The sequence below is a fragment of the Magnolia sinica genome, chromosome 2, assembly GCF_029962835.1.
Source record: "Magnolia sinica isolate HGM2019 chromosome 2, MsV1, whole genome shotgun sequence".
In the NCBI taxonomy this organism is placed as follows: domain Eukaryota; kingdom Viridiplantae; phylum Streptophyta; class Magnoliopsida; order Magnoliales; family Magnoliaceae; genus Magnolia; species Magnolia sinica.
The window spans coordinates 56,026,702-56,047,897 of record NC_080574.1 but is presented as its reverse complement, the minus strand read 5'-3'; the positions used below and the strand labels follow the sequence as shown (position 1 = coordinate 56,047,897).

At 38.8% G+C, this 21,196-nt stretch overlaps 1 long non-coding RNA gene across 2 annotated transcripts; it reads right to left on the bottom strand.

Moving 5' to 3' along the window:
• Positions 1 to 1,088: 1,088 nt before the first annotated feature.
• Positions 1,089 to 3,477, bottom strand: LOC131237129 (uncharacterized). 2 transcript variants are annotated; one of them, XR_009167053.1, is made up of 3 exons: positions 3,324 to 3,477; positions 2,092 to 2,294; positions 1,089 to 1,897 (listed from the first exon to the last, which is right to left on the bottom strand). It is a non-coding gene; the product is annotated as an uncharacterized LOC131237129 (long non-coding RNA). The 2 variants fall into 2 exon arrangements; XR_009167054.1 differs by lacking the exon at positions 3,324 to 3,477 and adding an exon at positions 2,809 to 2,890.
• Between the last annotated feature and the right edge of the window lie 17,719 nt (positions 3,478 to 21,196).

Genomic DNA, 21,196 nt, shown 5'->3' with positions numbered 1-21,196 from the left:
ACTTGTTACACAAAGCCCATGCAACAAAAAATTCTCTGAGGCCTAGCACAATGTCCATGTGACATCCATTTTGTCCATCAATTTCTCCAGCTCATGGTCCAAAACTCACGTGGGCCACACCACAAGAAATAACAGGGATTGAACGCCCACAATTTAAATGTTATTGGGCCCACCATGATGTTCATACTGGTCAAACTCATTACAGGTGATTCCTAGTTTCCTACCATGCTGAAGGGAAGACACAAATATCAACCTGATTCAAAACTTCTGTGGTCCCCGAGAGCCCACACCACAAGAAATAACAGGGATTGAACGCCCACAATTTAAATGTTATTGGGCCCACCATGATGTTCATACTGGTCAAACTCATTACAGGTGATTCCTAGTTTCCTACCATGCTGAAGGGAAGACACAAATATCAACCTGATTCAAAACTTCTGTGGTCCCCGAGAGCCCAATCCCCATGACTTCTTAGGCGTGGCCCACCTAATGTTTGGATCTGCTTCATTTTTGGGATTACATCCTAACATGAGCTAGAGAAACCGGTATGAGTGGATGTCACACGGACATCATGGAAGGCCACAACTTGTTATAACTCTCAAGTCAATCTAATGGTCCAAGTGATAGGCTGCATCATCCATGGATCAATCCCAAAAAACGCATTATTCTAACCATCATGCTAGTAAATTTTGAGCCACCGATAACAGAATCATCCTGATATCGATGCCAAATATATGTTTTAAATAGGTACATATACTTAGATTTATGTGGCTAGGCTTCACATATGTGTCGGATTTGCAAAATCCTCTCAACAAACGTGATTAAATCCTCTCAAATGATATTTTCAGCATCTATGGGATTATGAATCTTATCTTTTGATTAACTTCCAAAAATCTATTAATTCAAATATTAAAACAATTCCTAATATGTCTATAATAAATATAGCTGTCAATGGGGACCTGTACCAATAGATACCCAATGAGCCCAGCCCCCGATTTTAATGGGTCCAAGTCCCATCTTTTGGACCCATAAAGAAATCAACTCGGGTTCAAGTCTCACCTTTTGAACCCAATTAAGAACTTGTCTACTTGAGTTTGGGCCAGGTCCATGAGTTAAAGTCTGCTCAGGTCGGGTCTATGTTGGGTATACTTAGTTTTAATAGTATAATTAATTAAATGATGAAGAGACCGCATATCAAAGTGGGATGTGTATGCGTGATCTAATCCATGTCTTATTTTCCCTGAACCCAACTCGAAAACTAGATTTAAAGACCCGACGGGTACTTAATAATGGGTACCCGAACTCAATCAGTCTTGGTCTAGGTCTTCAAAAATGAAGGCAAGGGTAGTGTTATCAATGGGTACCCAAAGTCAAGCGTACCCAGTGAACCTGACCAGATTTTAACAAGTTCAGGTTCAATAAATTGGACCCGTTAAAAAATCAGTTTGGGCTTGAGTCTAGACAAAGGATTTGTCCATACTTCTTCTTTATTTTATTTTGAGTTTTGGGTTGGTCAAGCCAAGTCATCTTGCCCAGCCCTTTAACCTATGTGGACGGATAGGGTTCAAGCCAAGTTTGACCCATTTTCTTAAAACGCCATATGTCTAGCTTGAACCCGACCCGCCACTCAATTAGCTTGGTTTGAACCCTCCTCAAAAGCGGTTTGAGTCAGTTGACCCATAGGCCAGGCCGACCTAGGCTAAATCTAGCCTAAGCTCGTCAGTGAGTCCTTATAGGCCCAAGCCTATTCAAGTCGGAACTCAAAACCGACATGTCAATTTGGCCTTTTCATTGCATAATGCAAGATAACTAGTAAGCAAAGTTCAAAGGAAATGGTTTCCTTATCTTCATGGATTATTCCATACCTCGCCTCTTTATGTTCTTCGGCAGTGCCACACTAGAAAAAAAAAAAAAAGAAAAAAAAGAGTTAAGCACATAATACTGGTAACACATGTTTGGTTACTTGGCATGTACTGATAAATAGAGAACTGCACCAATAAAGAAAGTAGATGCCCTCATCATTGTGTTTTGACTCAACAATTCCAACTGAATCATTTGGTCATGATTCCAATTGAGACTTGAATGAGTCACAGGCAACTTGGGCAAGTCATCATTAATCCTTGGTCCCCATCCCTCATCAATCAAAAGTAAAAACACAATCACATTTATTAGAAAAAATGGACCTATGTGACCATTATTTCCTCGGATGAAAGTACCACCATGTTTATTTTTCAGTTGACCATTGATTTATTCTTCAGTTTGCTAATATATCCATCCAATCGAGCTTAGAATACCTGCCCAAGGATAAAGCCATGCCAAAAGCCCAACTCTTATCGTTAATGATAGTACCTAAAATTTTCAAAGAAAATGAAAGGAAATATATGGCCTGTTCAAATTTATCTATAGGACCTGGACCCCTTAAAGTTATGCCAGTTCCATCAAGTACCCGGACCCTACTCAAAATTTTCAAAGAAAATGAAAGGAAATATATGGCCTGTCCATCAAGTACCTGGACCCACGGGTCCGGGTACCCATTGACATCCCGAATGCGGGATGACCCAAAAATCTCTTCAATTGAATGTATCAACGATATGTAAAGATTTTATTGGTTATCTATCTACCATATAAGAAACATCATATAAATAGTTTGAATTATTCGAAGACAACCCAAATTCAAAGCCTAAACTCTCGAACATGTTTAAAAAAATAGGCAATTGTGATCATTGATCGGGCATCAAACCTTGGTCCCCATCCCTTATCAATCAAAAGAAAAAATCTCATTTATTAGTAAAAATGGACCTATGTTACCATTATTTACTCGGATGAAAGTACCACCATGTTTATTTTTCAGTTGACCATTGATATATTCTTCAGTTTGCTAATATATTCATCCAATCAAAGCTTAGAATACCTGCCCAAGGATAAAGCCATGCCAAAAGCCCAACTCTTATCGTTAATGACAGTACCTAAAATTTTCAAAGAAAAGGAAAGGAAATATATGGCCTGTTCAAATTTATCTATGGGTCCTGGACCCCTTAAAGTTATGCCAGGTCCATCAAGTACCCAGACCCACCCATTGACATCCCGAATGCGGGATGACCCAAAAATCTCTTCGATTGAATGTATCAATCATATGTAAAGATTTTTTTGGTTATCTATCTACCATATAAGAAAAACGTATAAATAGTTTGAATTATTCGAAGACAACCCAAATTCAAAGCCTAAACCCTCTCAAACACGTTTAAAAAATGGGCAATTGTGATCGTTGATCGGGCACATCACCTCATCTCAACCCTCTCTACAAAATGGAACCTCAATATCACCTTCATGTGTTGGATTCGGTGCAATTCTAGATTGTTCCTAGTGGGGTGGCCCATCTCAGTGGATTTTTAATGATCTTTTGTATGTACAACGAACTTACCACATGATTGACGAATCCGTCACCAACCTAAAATCCAAACACACATTAGGTTTCTAGAAAATGTGGCCATATAAACGACTATCAAAGAATAGAAACTCAGTAATGGAACCCCCTTTTAGCAAGCAATAAACCATGTTGCCAAGATCTTGCACTCATTGGTGAGTTGAAATAGTTTTGCAACCTTGAGATCCAACAACCCTAAGATAAAAATAGACCCACTAAACATAATAAAATAGTAACAGAAAGTCAGAAACACAATAGCCACCTACATAAGTTTTCCATTTCTTTCATAAAATCTTGCCAACAAATTAGCCAAGGCAATCTTCACAGTTGGACCCATCTTATGGACAGAGCATGGATTTCACATCCATGTACCAAATCATCATGACTTAAGATCGGAGTCATTCCACCCTTGAGAAGTTCAACATACCTAATTTTAGATGTACAACAAAAGCATATATGTTTGACAACCTTTTATATTAACCTACCATACCTTGTGTGTATACCTTTACAGAAAAAGAAAAAAAAAAAAAAGAAAAAGAAAAAAAAAAAGAGATGATAATGTTTGGATCCAGTCTTGAAAAAGAAGAGACAACATGATACTCGTATAGAACTATGCCCAAATAAAATAATCAGACCGCAGAGATGGTATTAGCATCTTAGAGATATCAAGAAAAGAATAAGAAAACCTATATAGTTGGGTTGCAAAACCACAGATGAGAGTTCCAAAATTGCCCCCATTGACTAATTGCTTCAATGAAATCCCTACCACATTCTTACTAAAACATCAACAACATATGATGTGGATCTAGTCTTGAAAAAGAAACACATTTTCTAGAAGACCCAGTTTAGTGCAAGTAAAAAAGGCATATATATAACTTGGCATGAAATATAAAAAATAAACATAAATATTAAAAACTACTTCACTTTTGAGGAAAGTGACACCAACCTTCTTAGTTTAAAGCTCCTACTTAACTCTGCAAGTTTATATCAAACAATCCAAGATGAACAAATTGATGCGAGGGATATTTCAAAATGAAGGAAATTAAAAGTCAAACATTACATTGAACCATGAAAGAAAAATCTAACATGATTACAATGGCCTACTCCACCCGATTCCATGAAAGAACCAAAGCTAGTAATTGCTAGAGCAGACAATTTTGAATACCATCAAGAAATCAAATCTAAATGATGAAAGATTTAGAAAGACCAACTCTAGCAAGAGGTCCCTTGGAAACTAACCCTTACATAGTAAGGAAGTTGTCATTAGGTTGGGATAAGGCTTTTACAACTGGCAATAGTCCACAACCAACTTGAAAACCAAAGACATGAAGATAACCACAACACAAAAATATAGTGATATTAAACACCAACAAAATTAAAGGATACAAATATGTGCTCATTGATGGATATAACCAAGGTATTATACCAAATTGTGTCGGCCGATGGATCGGCCAATTGGGTAACTATTGGATAATACGGTATGCTATCAACTGCCTATCATGGCAGTTTTAATAAATAAATTATTAATGAAAATCTAAAAAATAAAATGGATGATACCAAATATCTATTTCTTTTTGTTATGGATGTTTTATTTGATGGTATAGCAGGCCATTTGTTGTAATCATTAAAAAAAGGCAGTTCATTGGTAAAAAAGTTGTCTGTGCAGCAACATCAACTTGACATGTTGAAAGTACCAAAAAATGCCTAATCAAACACAAATCAAGAATAAATTGGTGGATTGAAGACTATTAGGTATAAAATTATTCAGACAATTTCTGAACGGAATTCAATGAATTGAAGCAGAGTTTGGAAAATATCAAAAGAAGTTGTAAATTATCACTTTCCTTTTTTTTTTTTGTCTTTCTGTTGTATTTACATGCAACAGGCCCTAAGCCATCAGATAAAACTCACCAAGAAAACTCAATAGAAGCATATCACAAGCATAGATTTGTAGGGAATCCCTTCAAGACTGTATAACACATTGCTGCCAACAAACAAAGACACCCAATATACATGTAGATGGTACAACGAATAGACAAGCCCAGGCCGGAGAATAAGGAAGTTCCAACCTCTTTCTTTTTGCCGTTTTTCGAATGGTTCCGCCATGAATGTAGAATGTAGCACCGGCCCGATAGTCACTGCCAAAACCAATATTCATGTTTCGTGCTGGAGCTTTTTGGGAGGATGAGAGGAGGCGTGGCAGGGATCTCGATCGATCTGCCCCTCATTCAGTTGCTCTGCAACAATTATGATCAAGGTTGAATCTCTCGTAACCAATAATTATAAATGAACCCATTAAAAGTCTCATCTTTCCTCTTTCAATGAAAATCAATATGAGATCAAAACAAATAAAGCAAGAAACCCCCTCCTATAAGGAACTCCCAAAATCTTCAAAACATTAAAAAAAATCAAGAAAGAAATAAAGAAATGATTTGGCTAGATACCTCCAAAACTGAAGAAGTAAAAGAAACACAAAAAAGATGAGGAGAATGATACTTCAAGAGCCAACCCCGGATTTCTCAATTCCAGACTCTTAAAAAATCAGCAAGTCTATATCAGCAAGAGACCTAGATACGAACCCATTAAATGAACCCATTAAAAGTCTCATCTTTCCTCTTTCAATGAAAATCCATATGAGATCAAAACAAATAAAGCAAGAGAAGGGAAAAAGAAACCCCTCCTATGAGGAACTCCCAAAATCTTCAAAACATTTAAAAAAAAAAATCAAGAAAGAAATAAAGAAATGATTTGGCTAGATACCTCCGAAACTAAAGTAGTAAAAGATACACAAAAAAGATGAGGAGAATGATATTTCAAGAGCCAACCCCGGATTTCTCAATTCCAGACTCTTAAAAAATCAGCAAGTCTACATCCGCAAGAGACCAAAATAAATATCCTTCTAATCACAATAATTGCAGCAAATGGAAGGAGGATGAAAGTTGAGAATCTATACAAAGAATCCACCAATCTAACATTTGATTGATTATGACCACCGAACCTTAGAAAATCAAAAACTTAAAATTAATTTTATTTTTATTTTTATTTTTTTAAAAAAAAAAAAAGAAAGAAAGAAAAAAGAGAGTAGATCTTGACCATCTATTTTTCTGAGACCAAGAACAGAAAACAAAGTAGACATGCATGGTACTGTATTTTTCTTAAACCATAATACTTTGTTGAATGATCTAAAAAGAGCAGCTCCAGCACACATGAATATGAGAATAATACTTCAAGACCCGACATTGGATTTCTCAATTCCAAACTCCTAAGAATTCAACATGTTTGTTTCAGCAAGAGACGCAAATAAATATCCAGCAAATCACAATAATTATGGCAAATGGAAGGAGAATAAAAGTTGAGAATCTAGATAAACAATCTAGTAATCTAGCATTTGATTGATGATGACCACTTACCTCTCAGGAACCTTAGAAGAAAAAAAGAGAGAGTTAATCTTCTCTGAAACTAGGAAAGAAACAAAGTAGACATGCATGGCACCATACTTTTCTTAAACCATAATACTTTGTTGAATGATCCACAAAGAGCAGCACAGGGATACCCTAAGACATGAATATGAGAATGATACTTCAAGAGCCGACACTGGATTTTTATCAATTCCAAACTCCTAAAAATTCAGCATGTCTGTATTAGCAGGAGACCCAAATAAACATTCAGCTAATCACAATAATTGTAGAAAATGAAAGGAGAATGAAAGTTGAAAATCTAGACAAACAATCCGCCAATCTAGCATTTGATAAGAGTGTGACCACTTACTTCTCTGGAACCTTATGAAAAAAATAAATATAAACAAAAAGAGTAGAACTTGAAAATCAATATCTCTGAAACCAAGAAAGAAGCAAAGTAGACATGCATGACATTGAAATTTTCGTAATCCATGATACTTTTTTGAATGATCTGCGAAGAGCAACTCCAGCACAGGGATACCCAAATACATAAATATCAAGAAATCATCATGTCCCACATGTTGTTAGCTCCATGAACTTCCCTAAAGCATGTCAATCCCTACTTATTTGGAAGGATTTTCTTGGATAAGGCCTATACGGAAAAGTTATGCCCTGAAACTGAAGAATTTAAATGTAGAGAAAGACACAGAAAGAAAGATGATACTTCAGGAGCATACATTGATCTTCTCAGTTATTAACTCTAAACTCTTAAAACTCAGCAAATCTACATCAGCCAAAGACCGAATAAACATCCAGCTATTCACAACAACAACAATTGCAGCAAATGGGTGAAAGTAAAATTTGAGAATCTAGACCAATAACCCTCTAAGTAAGCATGGACAGATCATGGCCGTCTAATTCTTTGAAAACATCAAGGACCAAAATTAACCAAGTTCTAGAAGCTTAGAAAACCAAAATAAAGAAATAAATAAAGCAATCTATAAATAAAATACATAGCTATTTGGAAGTTAGCATATTCCACTTGGATAAAGCTCTTGTAGTGCAATAACATTTGCAACCTGAAAATCCAAAGGCATGTAGAGATTAACCAAAATTAGATGCAATATGAATCACCAAAAGAATATTAAAAAATTACTGTGTAATGGACCCCCCACTTGAGGTGAACCATACTTCCAGTCAATTGCTCATTATGCAGCTTTTAAGCATCATTGAACACCTCAAGTGAAACAAGAAACCCCTAACCACAAAAAATTCGGTTTAGATAGGGGTTGAGTCGAGGGGCACCTCATAACCGACCCAATCTATATGCTAAGATTTTGATGCAAACCTAGAGGTTTGAATAGCTATGATGACATTTGAATGAGAAAAATTAAACACACACGAAAACTATGAAACTTCAAATGATGATCAATCTCATGAAATCATGTAGCTTGCAAAATGATAAAGATAATTCAATAATGAAGTTAATGGGAAAGTATGTCTAGTGATATAGAAGTCTTTATGACTTAGTGAAGCTTCAATACATTCAAGTGTAGAGAAGGAAGCGATTGTTTGAAAAAGTTATAAAGAGCAAACAGTTGGCAAGCGGAAGTTGGAGCAGGAGTTTGAAGTGTGATTTGAAGCAGGTGTTCTTTTAACTCCTTTTTGCATTTTGGGTTTGATCTTTGATTCTTTTCACAATGTGATTCACTGGTACCATGATTCTTCGTATTAAAACTATAAGTTTTTGTCTTTTATTTGCAACTGGTACACATGAGTTGAATGAATGAAATAAAAATTTCATGGATCAGACTTCAAGTACATGAGAAAATTAGAGAGAAAAATGTGGACCTCAATATATTGAATGTAGCATTGTGTGTTGTAACTGTTGTTTCACTGATAAGTAAAGCTCCTTCTTTCTTAGTGATGTATTATTGTATAGTCCTCGGCTAAGAGTTTGTAATATGCACTCCGGTTTTCAGATTGCACGAGTGGGGTGATGCAGCAAGCAATTGAAACCCCAAAAGTTGAACATGTACCTCCAAATCAAGTATGGGAACACTTTAACCTTCTAGTAAAGAAATACCAGTAACGAACACATTCAAATCACATAGCCAATAGCAATTATTCATATCCTCAACAACGCCCAAAAAACCAATGGTCTAGATTGACGAACCATAAGTTTCACTTGTTGAGACTCAAATGGTTGGATTAGGTCAAGTCTAGGGGTGCCATGTACGGTGTTCGAATTATCTCCGATATTATCGAAATATCTTCGATATTGTCTTTATCTCCAGCTCAGCGATACCGATAACACCGGTAGCGATACCGATAACGCTGGTAGTATCAGAAATTCTAAGTATTAGCAATGTATCGCTAAGTATCGCCAATGTATCAATATGGCTAATGTAATCGCCAATATTTTCAACTATGTAAATTCTACGTGTCGCTTGTATTGCCAATGCATCAATATCGCCAATATTTTCAACTATGAAAATTCTAGGCAATGCTTGTATCATAAGTGTATCGACGATATTTCAATAATATCGCCAACGTATTGATATCATCAAAATTTGTTTATTAGAAAAAAATTTATTTCAATTTTTTTGGGTACATGGTTGTATGTAGTGTTCAATTTGTCATTGATAATATTGATGATATCTCAATATTATTGATATCGCAATATGCGCAATATTGAGAACACAATCTTTCGTTTCCTTTCCAATTGTTGATGATTTCTTGGTGAAATATCATGTGTTGTTAATATTTTGCAATATCGATGGATGTTTGGATGGTTAAATAGGCCGGATGAGATGGTTGGACTGATTTCTTACTACAACACATGTTTTTAAGGCCCCATTAAATGGAAACTTGTTATGAATGCATTCTTTTTGCAATTTTTTTAAAAAAATTTCTAAATATGCAAATATGTACATTTTAACATCTCCTGAAGTTTCACTGAAAATTCCACCGTTTTTCCCATGTTTCCCTGTATTACCGGTTTTCAGCGATATTATTGGCGATATCAATATTGTTTCCGTATCCTTGGCCATCGAAACTTGTAACGATACTGATACTTCGAACACTGCCTGTACCCTACCAATTTAAGAATCCAATTGTTATTTTGGACCTAGACCCAGCCCATAAAAAATTGAGTTTGGCCAAGGTCATGTTGAAATCAAAATCACCCGACACATCAATTTAATGGGTCAATACTGGCCCCCTACCCAAAATTGACCCATTTATCACACAAGTCGCGTTAGGGCCAGTAGGGCTGTCAATGGGTTCTCGAAGCTAGGGCTACCTGATAGATCCCATCCATGAATTCAACCTAATTTTAACGAGTATAGGTCAAATAAATTGGACCCGTTCAAAAATTAGGTCAGGTTAGCATGCAACAAGACAATTGAAGTACAAGAATAACATCCCAAACAAGTTGCTTGAAATACATGATACTACTAGATAAAACCATAAATGGACCATGGATGGCTAAACGATTCAAAAGACAAGTTGCTTGAAATACGTGATACTACCAGATAAACTCACAAATGGATCGTGGACAGCTAATCAATGCAAAAGATCATAATTGATATACATCTAGAAGTTGACTTAGGGGTTGTTTGGGCGAGAGAGAGAGAGAGAGAGAGAGAGAGAGAGAGAGAGAGAGAGAGGCTAATTCCCTAGTTTTTTTTTTTTTTCCAAGAGGAGTTCATATTCATATCGTCACTCTTCCTGTGCAACATCCACAAACAACAAGAAAATTGTAAAGGAGTAAGCAAGTTTCAATTTAAAAAGAAACTTGATCATAGGAATGGTCTTTCATGGTTTGCAGGTCAACTAGACTATTAAAGCATACCCATTCAGCTCTACTGTAAATGATCTCAGCGCTCTTTCCCTCATAGAACTGCTCAACACCATTCAAGGCATCTAAACACATGCTTGACCACTTGAATGCAAGATTCCGTAAAATTATAATATTGGACAACCATGTAAGACTTCTTACTCAGATAGACATCATTCATTAGTATTGCGTTTTCATAAACATGCTATGACTACTATTTAAATTGCAATTTTTTGTGCAGGTGTGCTCACCTAATGAAATCACCGAGGAGTTTTTTTCACTATGTTCGAGCACCATGTGGGGTCAACTTTCATGATATCTACCCCATCCCTTTGGTAAGTTGCCTCATGTTTACCAAGGAACCCAAAAATCACAATGGTTCACTATTAAACTTACCCGACTAGACCGACCAGAATTCAAGTAGGTCTATTAATATGACCCAACACCAACTCGGGTAACGAAACCTAATTTCTTAACACTAACTTGGGTACCAGAACCTGATTTCTTAACAGGTCCAACAAATGGGACCCAAACCTTTAAATTTGGGTCGAGTCTAATGGGTACTCAGACCCGTTGGTCCAGGTACTCACTCATAGTACCTATTTTTTTATTGTTGGCATTCCATGCTATTTTTATGAGGCAATTAGCCTATTATTATTCACAAAGAAGTGAAAAAGTCCTCAAAACATTACTCAGTAATAAATCTTGGAACAAGGTAACGCTAGACTAGATCATGAGGAAATTCTACCAACCAACACGAACCTAAATGATGCAATAAATAATTAGGCCTAGATACCTCATATAGATTCACTGTAAACAAAGAGCATGAGCTTTCTTTTAAACACGTGCATCGGCCATTTACAGGATGGTTGTCAATGTGCAACAAAAAGAGTAATTTTTTAACCATGTGCCTTGGCCAATTAGGTGCCATTTGGCGCAAGGGCATTAGATGGGATTAGGCGGGATAGAATTGCATTTGGTCCCGTGTAATTCCATCCAGCATTTGGAGAGGACAGGAAAGGTTGGAATTGGGTGGGATGGAATTGCATTTAGTCCATGGAATTGCATCCGGTCCCATGCAGGATTTTTGTGGATTTTGAAATCCAATACACATGCGGGCCCCACATTGATGCATGCGTTTATCCATGCCATCCATCCATATACACCGTTTACACTTGGCATTATGGTTATCTATGTGTACAAGTGAACGACATCCGTTTTGAATTTGGTCTGTTGATTACAATTTGATGGTCCACCATGATTTTGCTTAATCCCATGTTTTCCCTTAGCAAAAATTATATCCCAAACATGGGATTGGATGGCAACAATACCATGGTATTTCGATACATGCAATATCATTGTGCAATGATGATGTTAATCCCATCTAATACAATTCAATACTATTCAATTCCACAGACCAAACATGCCCTTAGAGGATGGTTGTCAATATTCATACAAACATATATGTAAAGAAACAATTTTCAAGTATGCAAAGGTAAAGAAACAATTTTCAAATATGCAAAGGTAGGTCAACATGTGTTTGTGAAGGTGTGGGCATGCACATGCAAGGATTTGCCAACAAAGATTTTGCACATTTACATGGGTCTATGAAGGTGTGGGCATGCACATATAAGGATTTGCCAACAAAGATTTTGTACATTTTGCACATACCTATACATATTTGATACCAACCTTTGCGTCCATCCATTCACTTTCATGAATGCACCATCAAATGCTGCATAAAAATAAGTAGAGCGTGCAAGCAGTCGTCCGAAAGAAGCATCTAGAAATGCAAGTAAATTATGAAGCTACATGAGGATAAAAGCCGCACACTGTATGTACCAACTGATCTGAACCAACTTCTGCATGCTGGGAACAGATGCAGAAACATAGAGAACAGAGCTGTTTGCAACTAATTGTTCAACAAGTTTTCTAGCCAACTCCCTGACAGATTGAAGAACAATATCTGGATATGTTATTTAATCCATGCATCACAGCTGTAGCAACAGTTGTAGCAACAGTTGTAGTTGATGGAAATAACAAGGAGGTAGCTGTCAATTTGCAACTTGATATTAATATGCATTTGGACCCTGCTCCCTACATCAATGAATATGGGTACTGTTTTGGTCATTTTAAAATTTTCAATTTTCACTACATTGAATTGAGTAGAGTTGTTTTTGCATTGCAAATTTTAGTCTATCATAGGAAAAAGGCATGTTTACCCTTTTTTGGGTGTGGGGTATTCATTACATGGAAAGAAAACCAATCCCCCGATGCATGGACATGCAACACCCTCCCTAAAGCAGAGACATCTTCGCCTGCCATCTGAAATAGAAAATAGTTGCCCCTCCAATTCTGTAGTCTAGGAAATTCTGGAGAATCAACAAAAGCTCTAGAGGGCCAACAAAAGCAACCAGAAACAACAATAGCAGATGCAACATGGTTAAACAAAATGGCAACCTCTAGGCAAAAGGCATGTTAGTAGATCTTTTGCCACTTTTCAGGGGTTGGGCATTCATTGCATGGAAGGAAAACCAATCCCCCGATGCATGCATGGACATGCAACAAAGGCCCAAGCTTTTAAAAAAGGTTAGTCCAATCCTAAAAACAGTTTGGTTAGAGAAAATTGGATAAAAGAGTAGCCCAATTGGATTACTTCAAATGGCTCAAGCTTTTCAAAAGGTTAGTCCAAATCCTATAAATGGTATGGTGAGGAAAATGGGACAAATCATGCAAAAATTTATATTACTCGAACAAGCTGAGTGATCAAGGATTTGGATCACTCCAAAGGGATCAAATCATGTAAACTATTTGTACCACTAAAACCGTAATTTGTGAGATATTAATGATTTGGATCATTGAAAATTGCCAATTATGGATGAATGATGCACTAAATTATCAGCTGATCAAATTTGTGGTTTGATGCACTAAACATTGTCCAAGCTTTTCAAAAGGTTAGTCCAATGATGCACGAAACATTTCCTTGTAAAGATAGGTAAACAAATCAGGGGTTTGCGTGGATGTCCTACTTCAAATTCACAATCCAAATATTTAAAAAGATACATGATATGGTAAAATTGCTTCAAGTTAGCAGATATAAACTATGGCATGAATGCTAAATCAAGCATGACTCTACATACAGTCATAGTAATTCTCATACACTAGGATTGGTTCGTGATGAAATTCAACCAACCAACACAAACCTGAACGATGCAGTCAACAATTGGGCAAGTCAGAAGAAAACTTATTGATCACAGTAAATGGGCATAGCATGGACCAAGTCTCCCAAATGCTAGACAAAGGGAGCCCTAGATTTTTGTAAGAACTTAGAGAAATACATATGCTATCAGATTACACAAGCTAACTAAGATGTGCCCAACACTTGAGCCAATACCTGGTTGCATACCGAAACCTCATATGCAGTGGTCTACCATATATCTCAAATTTTAATATCTAGCACATTTTATCATTAAAAGGAGAAAGTTTCAATGGATGAGCGTGCAACCCAATGTATGGGAATAAATAAATGGAAATAGATCAAAATAAGAAGCATATCATCATGTATTTATTTTGGGTTATTGTGTGTGCGTGTGCGTGTGCGTGTGCGTGTGTGTGTGTGTGTGTGGGGGGGGGGATATATCCCACATGTTTGATCAGGTTAGCATTTTCGATCCTTTTCTTTTCTTTTCTTTTAAATCATATTAAATTAATGTCAAATTATTACAAATCCATGATTTTTCATATTTTGAATGAAAAATCATGGATTGGGAGCTTCAATTTCAAGATTTGGAGGAGATGAGCCAACTTGTGGAAAATAGAAAAAAAAAATCAAAAAATAATTCCCAATTTCTCACAAATCAATTGCAATCTTTGTATCTAAACATAAAATCAAACATGTATATAACTTGTTCTGGTGATTCTTTTTCTGCTTTTGAATGTATTGCTTGTGTTTGCACATATCTTCTTACATTTATAAACTATATGAATAGACTTTGAATATACTTGCATTAATTCGGTTAGACAATGCATAGATTAGGACCCCATACAAAGAAAACCTATAATGTGCACTTGTTTTTTTTTATAATGTTTTGATTTATAAGTGTATATTGATGCCTTTTTTTAATAATCACTGGTGTTTCATTGAAAAATTCAACCAATTTCCCAATGTCTCCCCATGTTTACAACAACGTCGATACATTACGCAATACAATCGATATATCTCATGCGATAACCGATGGGTATCTGTATCCCAAGGTTGCGATACGTAATGCAATACTGATATTTCAAACACTGGTTATGGCTACAAATGTTGTCTTTTTTAGCATTAGGTTGAAATTCTTTTCTTGCCTTTTGGCAGTGCTTTTAATAAAATCTCTGTTATCTATCAAGAAAAAAAGTAGTGTATCATGAAATAAATTGGGCATGCCTTTATCCAATAGAAACATTTGTGTATCTTAAAAGGAAGGCATTGCACTTTTTTTCATTAAAGAAATTTCAATATAAAATTAAGGATCGATGATTATTACTTTGATTCCACGGCTAATCAACCCTTGTGTAAAGTGGTGTGTGATTCTGCCTATTGAAGATAGTCCAATTAAAAGGAAGCTATGTGCACACTCATGAGACCTTACCCCAACCCCTTTCGTCAATGATGATAGATAATGAAATTGAGGGTTAAGATTTCAAGAGTCTCTAGATGTGAGGATTTTTTTAAAAAAAACTTTTAGAAGTTTCTTTTTTTATATAATGACAGGGTGTCCCCGCCCCATTAAGGCCAGATTATTCCCTACGGATGCATGCAATCACCCACCAACCTTGTATATCAAGTAATCAAGAGGGAGGGAAATCGAACTCATATCTGTGGGGAGACAAACCATGACCAAAGCCGTTTGCCCAAACTTGGGAGGGATAATCCTCAGAGAAGGGAATCGAACTCATGTTTGTAGGGAGCAAACCCATAACCAAAGCCATTTGCCCAAACTCCTGATAGGTAATCCACGGGGAAGGGAATCGAACTTGTATCTGTGGGGAGCAAACCCATGACCAAATTTGTTCGCCCAAACTCATGACGAGTAATCCACAGGGAGGGGAATCGAAATTGTGTCTGTGGAGAGCAAACCCACAACCAAAGACGTTCACCTAAACTCGTGACGAGTAATCCACGAAGAGGGGAATCGAACTTATGTCTATAGGGAGTAAACCCACGAATAAAGTCGTTCACCCAAACTCGTGACGAGTAATCCACGGTGAAGGGAATCGAACTCGTGTCTGTGGGGAGCAAACCCATGATCAAAGCCGTTTGCCTAAACTCGTGATGGGTAATCCACGAGGAGGGGAATCAAACTCGTATCTATGGGGGAGCAAACCCACGACCAAAGTCGTTTGCCCAAACCCGGGTAATCCACAGGGACGGGAATCAAACTTGCGTCTATGGGGAGCAAACCCACGACAAAAGTCGTTCGCCCAAACTCGTGATAGGTAATCCACGGGGAGGAAAATCGAACTCTTGTTTGTGGAGACAAACCTATAACCAGAGCCATTCGCCCAAACTCATGACGGGTAATCCACGGGGAGGGGAATCAAACTTATATCTATGGGGAGCAAACCCACGACCAAAGTCATTTGCCCAAACTCGAGTAACCCATGGGGAAGGGAATCGAACTCATGTCTGTGGGGAGCAAACCCACGACCAAAGTCATTTGCCCAAACTCGAGTAACCCATGGGGAAGGGAATCGAACTCATGTCTGTGGGGAGCAAACCCATGACCAAAGTCGTTTGCCCAAACTCATGAAAGGTAATCCACGAGGAGGGGAATCGAACTCGTGTCTATGAAGACAAACCCACAACCAAAGCCATTCGCCCAAACTCATGACGGGTAATCCACGGGGAGGGGAATCAAACTTGTATCTATGGGGAGCAAACCCACGACCAAAGTCATTTGCCCAAACTCGAGTAACCCATGGGGAAGGGAATCGAACTCATGTCTGTGGGGAGCAAACCCACGACCAAAGTCATTTGCCCAAACTTGAGTAACCCATGGGGAAGGGAATCGAACTCATGTCTGTGGGGAGTAAACCCATGACCAAAGTCGTTCGCCCAAACTCATGATAGGTAATCCACGAGGAGGGGAATCGAACTCGTGTCTATGAAGACAAACCCACAACCAAAGCCGTTCACCCAAACTCGTGATAGGTTTCAGGAAGTGAAACCTCACATCTTTTGAATCCTTAGATCTGAGTAAAAGAAGAAAAAAATGATTGGGGTAGGCTCATCCTTGACTATGGATTTGACTATCCTTTTATTGGAGGTGAATGATATTCGGCATTTAGTGAAATTGTGTATTATGTGCTTATGGTGTAATTAGCTATATGTGTAAACTATCAAACCTCCACATGATAGGTAATCACGAGGAGGGGAATCGAACTCTTGTCTGTGGAGAAAAACCCACAACCAAAGAACGCCCTTCGCCCAAACTCGTGATAGGTTTCAGGAAGTGAAACCTCACACATCTTTTGAATCCTTATATCTAAGTAAAAGAAGGAAAAAAAAATGATTGGGGTAGAATCATCCTTGACCATGGATTTGACTCTCCTTTTATTGGAGGTGAATGATATTTGGAATTTAGTGAAATTGTGTATTATGTGCTTAATGTGTAATTAGCTATATGTGTAAACTATCAAACCTTAGAAAAACCCACAACCAAAGCCGTTCGCCCAAACTTGTGATAGGTTTTAGGAAGTGAAAACTCACATCTTTTGAATCCTTATATCTAAGTAAAAGAAGAAGAAAATGATTGGGGTAGGCTCATCCTTGACTATGGATTTGACTGACTATCCTTTTATTGGAGGTGAATGATATTTGGCATTTACTGAAATTGTGTATTATGTGCTTAGGGTGTAATTAGCTATATGTGTAAACTATCAAAACTTACTAAGATCAAGAGTATCCTAAAACAAGAAAGACCCTTAGCATGAAGCTTAGCTTTGATGCGGACATCAGTGGTGCACCATTTAGAGTGTACCAGAGGAGGAGGCATCGCAGACAGAGTACCGGAGTGGAGGAGTTGATGTGGATGGACGTTGGGTCCATCGAACCCATTTTCTGATGCACTACGAGAGCAAGAGCGGCATGACTGCACCCTGACCATAGATTATTGCAAAGGCATTTTCACACAGGGCTCGAGTAGGGTAGCCCGTGGGATGCGAGGACATACTCGGGGTGGGTGACCCATGTGATTTGGGGCCCACAGGGGAGGTCTCGTGTTCGAGACTCCTCACCGGGGGTGATTAATGCGCATTTCACACCCGGCTCGAGTGGGGTAGCCCGTGGGATGCGAAGACACACTCGGGGTGGGCGGCCTATGTGATTTGGGGCCCACGAAGGGGGTTCGGCCGAGGTCCTAACCCATGCGATGTGGGGCTTGGGCTATGAGATAAAGAGATTAATTCGCCATACTCTAACATTCGAGCTTTTAGAGCAAGTGGTTAATTGATCTACATCAAATTGGTATCAGAGCAGGAGATCTCGTATTTGAGACTCCTCACTGGGGGTGATTAATGCAGGGGCATTTTCACACCGTGCTCGAGTAGGGTAGCCCGTAGGACGCAGGGACACACTTGGGGTGGGTGACCCATGTGATTTGGGATCCCACGGGGGAGGTCTCGTGTTCGAGACTCCTCACTGGGTGTGATTAATGCGCATTTCACACCGGGCTCGAGTGGGGTAGCCCGTGGGATGCGGGGACACACTCGGGGTGGGCGGCCCATGTGATTTGGGGCCCATGAAGGGAGTTCGGCCGAAGTCTTAACTCATGCAATGTGGGGCCTGGGCTATGAGATAAAGGGATTAATTCGTCATACTATAACAGTTCGAGCTTTTAGAGCAAGTAGTTAATTGTCCTGCATCATAGATCCATGGGTCGGATTTCACACCCTACCGCACGGTTGTTTTAGTTTTAGGCATTTTTGTTCTTTTCCTTATTTCAGGGGCTTTATTGCACTTTCTTTACTTTTTGTTTTTTTTTTTTTGTTATTTTTCTTATTTTCAGAGGCTTTAGTGTGTTTTTACTTTTTTCATAGCTTATATATACATTGCGAGAAACCCTATTTTCATTATTATTGAATGAATAGAAATTCGTATCTTTTCTTCCTCTTTATTCAAAATATTAGGGTTTCAGGATTGGCCCTTAGGTGTTGAGGATTCCACCCCGATTTCAAGTTTCCTTCTTTCTAGATCTTCGAGGTGCAGGAAAAGGTAAGAATCATCCTCCTTTTCTTTTAACGACAAAAGAACGTGTACTTTCTTCACCTCGAACCTTTCATTCTTCACCCATTTCGTTCCTCCCTAGATATCCACCTTTCTAGTTTGAATAGAAAAGAGGGATGGTTAGTCAGTAGAATCAGATCCAAACTTGACTGTGGACTGACTTATGCTAGATCTGGGATATTCTCACATCCATAGGTCCTCCCTTTTTACTGTTTACGCAATTTTATGCTAAGGGGCATGATCCTAACGGAATGACCTCATCTTTGTTTTGAAGTTTACCCAATCCCTTTGACTGGAAACGGTTAGTTAATTGGTGTATTTATTTGAACATTCTTTAACCTGATTACACATGCATTTAGGATTAGGTCATCACATGTCCCTACATCAAATTTGGTATCAGAGAACAGTTTTAGCGAAGGTCAGTCTATTGTCAGTCCATCTTTGTGGTGACAATTTTCTACAGAAACCCTTTATCCAAATTTTAAAAATCGTTTAGCTATGTTTCACACGGTCACCAGTCTGGAACATGCTTACCAGGTGGTGCAGGAACTGGAGCACTGTGTGCGCCAGTCTAATGTGAGGGGGATTGATTTTCGACCTACTATGCCTAGAGTAGCTCCGCAGGGAGCGAGACCCTAGGTCGGAATTCAACCCAGAGCTCAACCTGGTACCCAGCCAGTCAACAGAAATTGAAGTAATAATATGTCTAGACCAAGTACTAGGCTTGCGATGCCAGGGCAGTGCTACCGAGTGTTCAAATAAGGGTGGGCGCATTGCTTTTGTTTCCGAACACCCCATAGAAGAAGTGGCAGATAAAGTTGATGGTGACCGGAGTGATGAGGAGATCATTATCCCCTCCCTTGACCCGGCTAGTGATGTTGAGGATGATACTATGGAGACTATGCCACTTGCAGTGTTAAGGTGCGCCTTGACCCAAATAAAGTTAAGCGAAGATTGGCACAAAACCACCATTTTTCACACTTACGCTAAGTGCGGAGAAAAGAATTGCAAAGTGATCATAGACAACAGGAGCTGTAAGAATGTAGTTTCCCCAGTTACTCTGAGTCGCATGGGGTTGAAGCCAGTCCCTCACCCCAACCCATACAAAGTTTCTTAGGTGGGTGCGACATCCTTTCCTGTGACCAACGATGCCTTGTTCCGATTGAGTTTGGACCATACAAGGAGAAGTTATGTGTGATGTGGTCACGATGGATGTTGGTCATATCATCTTGGGAAGGCCATGGCTCTATGACAAAGATGTCGCAATATTCAGGCGTATGAATAATTGTGTATTTAAGCATGAAGGAAAGAAACTTGTCTTAAGCCCGCTCCCTCCCAAATCGTCAACCGGAGAGAAAGATGTTGCGTCCCCAGGCGGTCCTAAGAGTCGAAGGGCGCCTTAGTCGAAGTCTCTCCACATCATAGATGCTAAGGAGTTTGAGAGAGAGACTACGGCGGAGACTATGGTGTACGGCCTACTAGCTAGGGAGAGTACACCTGAGGCTGCAATGGGGATACCCTAGGAGGCTTGTCCGGTCCTAGAGGACTTTCAGGATGTCTTCCCTGAGGACCTTCCAGATGCGCTTCCACCGATGCGAGACATTCAGCATGTGATAGATCTCATCTCAGGGACGACCCTACCAAACCTCCCTCACTACAGAATGAACCCCAATGAGCATGCCGAGTTGAAGAAGCAGGTGGATGAATTGCTTAAAGAGGGATTCATTCATGAGAGTCAGAGCACTTGCGTCGTGCCCGCGCTTCTTACTTTCTTACGCCCAAGAAAGACGACAACGTGGTGCATGTGTGTTGATAGTAGAGCTATAAACAAGATCACTGTCAAGTATCGGTTTCCCATCCCGAGGTTTGATGACATGCTTGACATGATGGCCACCTCTACTATCTTTTCGAAAATTGACCTCAAGAGTGGTAATCACCAAATTTGTGTTCGCCCAGGAGATGAATGGAAAACTGCCTTCAAGTCGAAGGACGGGTTGTACGAGTGGCTAGTTATGCCCTTCGAGTTAACCAATGCCCCAAGTACATTTATGAGGGTGATGACCCAGGTGCTGCGACCATTTATGGGCATGTTTTTAATTGTATACTTTGATGATATCATCATATATAGTACGTCCCCTAGCCAGCACATCGAGCACTTGAGGCAGGTCTGCAACGCCTTACGCACAGAAAAACTCTATGCGAACCTCAAGAAGTGTTTCTTCTTGACCTCCTGTGTTATCTTCCTAGGGTTCGTTGTATCGTCAGAG